Here is a 6,000-nt window from a genome sequence, read left to right as displayed (position 1 = left end):
ATTGAGGTGTTGGAGATTACTCATGATTAAAACAAATAACTGCAGTAGCTCTTGGAAACTTTTGTTTGTCACTTGCTTGAGGATGCAGACACAAGAAGTTGTCACAGCAGGTTAAATCATGCATCTCGTAACGACCAAGTCGTGTATTCAAACGCGCTTGAGGCCTGAATAACTGCCTCATATATATATGCCTCTCAAAAGAGAGTCCAATCACTTTTCTAATATGTAGTACTCTTGAAGAGAGACTACAGATAGTGCTCGTGGAGACTATCAAAATATGATCCGCATTCTCTAAGTTTAAAATCCCTCATTGAAAATGAGGAGATGATAATGCCCCTGAAGTGGCGCTGGTACCAGTCTGTGAAACTTTTGTTAAGTGTGCGTGCACTAGAGAATGTGTTAGATTGTATATGATTGTCGATTACTGTTTACAATAGTGGTTGTGTACCCCTCTGCAGAGGAACATCGACATTGTGATTGGTAGGCATATGACTTGTTCCCATAAAACTAAGGTAGAAGATGGAATCTCTCGAAAAAGCGCAAAAGTTCGGATCCGACTCACACCGTAAAATTGTGAGGCCTGAAAATTACAGGTTGGTGTTTGAGATTAAGCGCAGAGAGAATAGTATTATCGTTTTAAGCGCGATACAGGGTTTCCTGCTGAACCCCAGGATTGGTTCTGTAAAACTAAAGGTATTCTCCTAATATAGATGCAATTTAGCGTGGTAGTCCCTGAAGGACTCACATTGCATATTGTTAGTGATTGTAATTAATCCCTAAAGGATTCAAGGTTCTGACATAGGCAGCCACCTGACTTTGTGAATTACGTCAGGCTTGAAAATAAGTCATTATCATCACATAGGAGAAATTAATGAACAATCCTTGTGTGAATTTTATGTTCTTTGGTATAGGTTTAATATCCGGATGAATTGATGATATCATCTTCGGCTTCTTGAAAAGCCCTTCACAGCGCTAAAATCCACGCTTGAACTAAATTTTGATATCTCACTGAAATTGAAATATTTGCTCGACCTGAAGTTCGAGGACATGCCAGCATAATAAAACTTGTCTACCGGAGTATGTAGTTTTGATACTCATCGTGCTTCTAATATAGCACCGTTAATATGGATCCCGTAGAGTGGAAAAGTGATCCATCTGTTATTTACGTAAAATAATACTTTATGGTCCAGAAGTACCATATACGAATATAACGCATGCATTATCTTGTTATGTTCTAACTTTTATTTTGCAGGTTACCTTTTAGAGGCTGAAATTGATTCTACGGTATTTATGAGTTTACAAAAGGGCCTTTCATTGTTATGCCTGAAGTTAAAACGGGAAAATAAATTGGTGTGAAATGTACGGAGGATTTAAATGCCAGGTGTACAATGGCGATTGTGCACCCGGCGCAAGACATGTAGTCAGTCCTCCATAAACTGCAAATGGTAAAGCAGTTTTGTGAAGGCTATATAATATTTCCACCACCAACCGCTTTAAGAAATCATGCTTCAGGGGGAGTAAACTCGTAGAATCATTGGCTGAACTTAAACACGCTGTACTCTTTTTCTTTCGCCAAGGTTTTGTCCCGATGGGTTTTCCTTGTCAAGGTTTTAACGAGGCAGCATATGCGTGTCCAGCACTGTCATTGGGCGACGTCCGTTGTACTCTTTTCCTTTGGTCTGGTTTTGTCCCACGGGGTTTTCCAGACGAGGTTTTTAACGAGGCAACATGCTCTTCGACGTCGGCATTATTATGAATTTTTGTGGTCAGGTTTTGTCCCAAGTGGTTTTCCTGACGCAGGCGTGTAGGTTTTGTCCCAAGTGGTTTTTCATAACGCAATTTAACGGAGGAAGTTTTTCCCGGCGCTCAGGTTTTGTCCCAAGTGTTTTTCCTAGCGCAGGAGTCCAGGTTTTTCCCAAGTGGTTTTTCCTGACGCAGTTTTTTCAATGAAAATATTTTGTGGCGGCGACCACCCTCACTCTAAGCTCAGGTTTTGTCCTAAATGGTTTTCCTGACGCAACTTTGACAGAGGAAGGATTTCATGACAGTGACTAATCTCATTCCAAGTTCAGGTTTTTCCTAAATGGTTTTCCTGACACGATTTCGGCGACGGGAGAAAATGTGTGACTACCATCATCACTTTGAAGCTACCGATACTGAAACAAGTTTTGGCTACTGAATTTCTCTGGCAAGATTTTAATGAGGCAACGTTCTTAGAAATGGTGGTCCAAGGGGGAGTGTTACGTAAACATGAGTTAAGAGATGGCCCACCATTTTATCTGTGGCCCACCATCTCCCTGAATGCGACAAACGATCCAGAATTCTCTGGACTCAACTTTGGTTTAGATAAGCCTTATTTTCTTAATCTACAAGGATTAGTTTTCATCCCCTAATTGACATGTGTAGGCCATCGTGGCTAATTCACAACCCTTTTAACATTCTATGTTCAGGCTATAAATAGCCGAGAGAAGACTTGTAACGAGGGCTTGGGAAGAAATAACAATAATTTCATTCTCTCATTTTATCAGTGTATGAATCCTTTAATTCTAGACTACTAGTACTTCTCTATATAAGGAATGAACATTAGCAACTGTATAAGTATCATCCGCTTAACATTCGTAAACAGAGAACAAATTACAATACACCCAGTATTAGACGTATTTTATAACAACATTTAGCTAAACGCTTTTTTAGATAACATTACAGTTACAAACGTAAATAACGTTACATTTACAAACGTAAACTAAAATACCGTTTATGGTTCCGCCGAGTTTAAAATTTCGTTTGGTTCTCACGCATTTTATAAGTCTGTGAAGCTATATATGAGATCTTTCTAGGGATAGTCATTTGCCCCGCCAAAACCCATCTCCATAGATACCCGTCCCGTTTTGGTAGGGTTTTACCTGCACAAATGGGGATGGGTTCGGGTATGGGTAATACCCGAAACCTAAGCTATGGGGATGGGGCGGGGATGGGATTCAAGGTCCCCGCCCCATACCCGCTCCGTAGCTTTCATATTACAAAGATTTATGCTTTTACGCAAGAATTTGTATCGAATTTTTACACTTCCATTACTTAGTGGGGCTTTCTTTCATTTATTATATTCTTGATCGTTCTTTTGTATTCATCAATTTCTCTTCTTAGTTGTGATTAGGCACATTCTCTAAAAATTAAAATAGTGAAAATGATGCATATAATGAAAGGTAATGAAATGGTTAACATGGACGAAGATATAATGAGAAATGAAAAAGTAGAAAAACTAATAAGTCATCTAAAGATTCTTTTGTTCATCTTAACATGAATTTTTGTATCTAAAATTTTATAATGCATTATTCTTATGTTATTATTTTTGTTTGATTCATATTTAAGTTTTGATTATAGATACATTTATGTATTAACACCGTGTTACGGGTAACACATGGGAAACCCACCCCATACGGGTATTCCCCATGCCCGTCCCGTCCCGTCCCAATTCATGTGGGTAACGGGGCGGGTATGGGTATTTTTTTTTACGAACGGGGAAGTGACTGGGATTGGCATACACGCCCCATACCCGCCCCATGGCCATCCCTAGATTTGCCAAATATAATTCTCATATATAGACACCCGGCTTGAGAATATGGAAATATGAGACTTATACCAGCTAAGAGTCTGATTGGATTTGTTGCCATATATGACTTATAGCAACAACACTAAAGTTGATCTTAGTAATTCAAAAGAAAAAGAATGTTCAAGTTGTAAAACACATAAATTACAATTTACGTAATTGTTACGGATTCATAAATTAAACGGGAATTAATGTATATATTACTCTGAAGATGGCGAGATAGATTGAACAATTAACAAATACACATAATGGTAGTTTATCTATAATACAAAATAGAATGGATTTTTGAGCTTGGACGGACGAATAAATTTTGAGAGACAAACGTAGCATCCGATTATCCCAATTTCATCTCAGCCAAAGACATCTGACAGATGTAAGAGGTGTAACTTATTTTTATCATGAGTATACTTTGAGTGGTTCCCACCTCATAATTAGGATCATAAATAAAAATTAAACTAAATGTGGTTTTTCTTTAAAAACCATTAGCTTTAATTGTCTCGTTGTTAACATTCTCCATCTACAAATAAATAAATTACTTAATAAATTTTAATATATAAAACACCAAAAAGTCTCCAAAATTGAGAGTCACAAATTTCAATTAAATCCACAAAATTAAATGAAAACTAAGTTATTCTCCAGTCATTAAAGAATTGTACATGAAAACACCAATGATAGAGAAAATCCATAATAATCAATTTTCTTTTTATTTAAATCATGCATCAAGAAGAAAAAGTAGTAAAAAAATAAAATCATTTATAAAGAACAAAATCATGTAGCATGCTCAGATGAGAAATAAATCAAAGCACAAAATCGTTGATATGAAGACCTTTAGTGAAAGAATTGCAACCATCATTTTCGTTTCTATGAATTTTCTCATTCAATTGACAAACATGTGCAAAGAAACACAATTATATAATGAGTTGGCATGCATCCTCGGCCACGTCTGATACATAAAATCGTTGAATCGCCTTCTCCAAAATTTTTAGTTGACATAAGATGGAAAATCAAGAGTGGATTAAAAACCCATTCAGTTGATATATAATCTACTTCCCTTGAAAATTTGAACGGTTCATTAACTTATTTGAAGTAAAAATCAAAGCTGTAGTGGGGATCTACGAAATTTGAGGGAAGTTGTTAGTTTCGAGAAAATGAGTACAATAGAAATTCCTTTAATTAATACTCGATTATTTAATATACTCTCTTAGATAATATTTTTATCTGGTCACGAACTGGGGACAACGTGCCAAATTAATAATTCTCTAAAATTATAAGATAATAAATTTTTTATTATTTTTGTAGACCTCATGTGAAATATATATTAATAACGCATTATATATATATTCAATACATTAATGATCTATGAAGACTTTTTGAAAAATGATACAATTATCTTCTGTTTTTTGTTAAATTCAATATAGCATTGAATCTCATCTCTAATTTTTCTTATCACCGTAAGAATTTTTGGTGTTGTTTTCTCATATCTTAGGAATAAATTATTCAATGTAATTTTCGCTTTAATAGCCTCATTTCGTGAAGGGGGATCTAGCATAGAACTTCCATCATCATTTTCCACACCTTTATCAGTTCCCATGACGCTCTCAATTATTTCTTCATCAGTCAAAAACTGCGTAACTTCATTTTCTTTCGGATATCCCAACTTTTCAATAAAATTTCGCAAGTCTTCAGTCATTTCATTGTGTAATTGTTCATCCAAATTGTTCAAACTTGTGTTGTCTGGTAATCGAAGTTTAAACTTATCTATAAGTTAATAAGATATTAATTAATACTTATTAATTTATGGTTAATTAATATATCGCTTAATTAATAATTTTTGGTAGTCCCTACGGCATTAATTTATAGAGTTTCTACTGTAATATTTGGGGAAGCGAAATAAAGGTTCACGCAAAATTTGGACTGAAATATTGTTAGAATGTTCATTTATTTTAATAGCTTCTAAACAAGACAAATACCAACCTGTTTTCACGCTAATTTTTCATATTTTAATTTTGGAATGATTGGGACGCACATGTACGAATAATATCATACACATGTATATACCATATGTATAAGATTACTAAGAACTAATAAAAAATATGTTGGACTCGGCCTAACCAGAAGATGCATTAGAGGCCAACTATATTGATCGCTAGAGGCAAAAATTAAATACCACGTTACCCCTTTTATCTTTTTTGATAGATATTATTAGAACACGATATCATAGGTGATTTTGGTTGCGTTCAGGGTTCACCATGTTAGTATATAATTTTGCAGTAAGTGTCGTTATGGCACAGGTTATCTTTATAATTTTGGTGATGTATATGGCTAATTTTATTATGTTTGCATAGACGTTATTTTGGCTTGAAACAAAATAGAGAACTCTCTCAGAATTGAAT

Source organism: Papaver somniferum, chromosome 2 (genome assembly GCF_003573695.1).
Source record: "Papaver somniferum cultivar HN1 chromosome 2, ASM357369v1, whole genome shotgun sequence".
Lineage (NCBI taxonomy): Eukaryota > Viridiplantae > Streptophyta > Magnoliopsida > Ranunculales > Papaveraceae > Papaver > Papaver somniferum.
The sequence above is the reverse complement of the archived record's forward strand: the minus strand, read 5'-3'. Positions refer to the sequence as shown.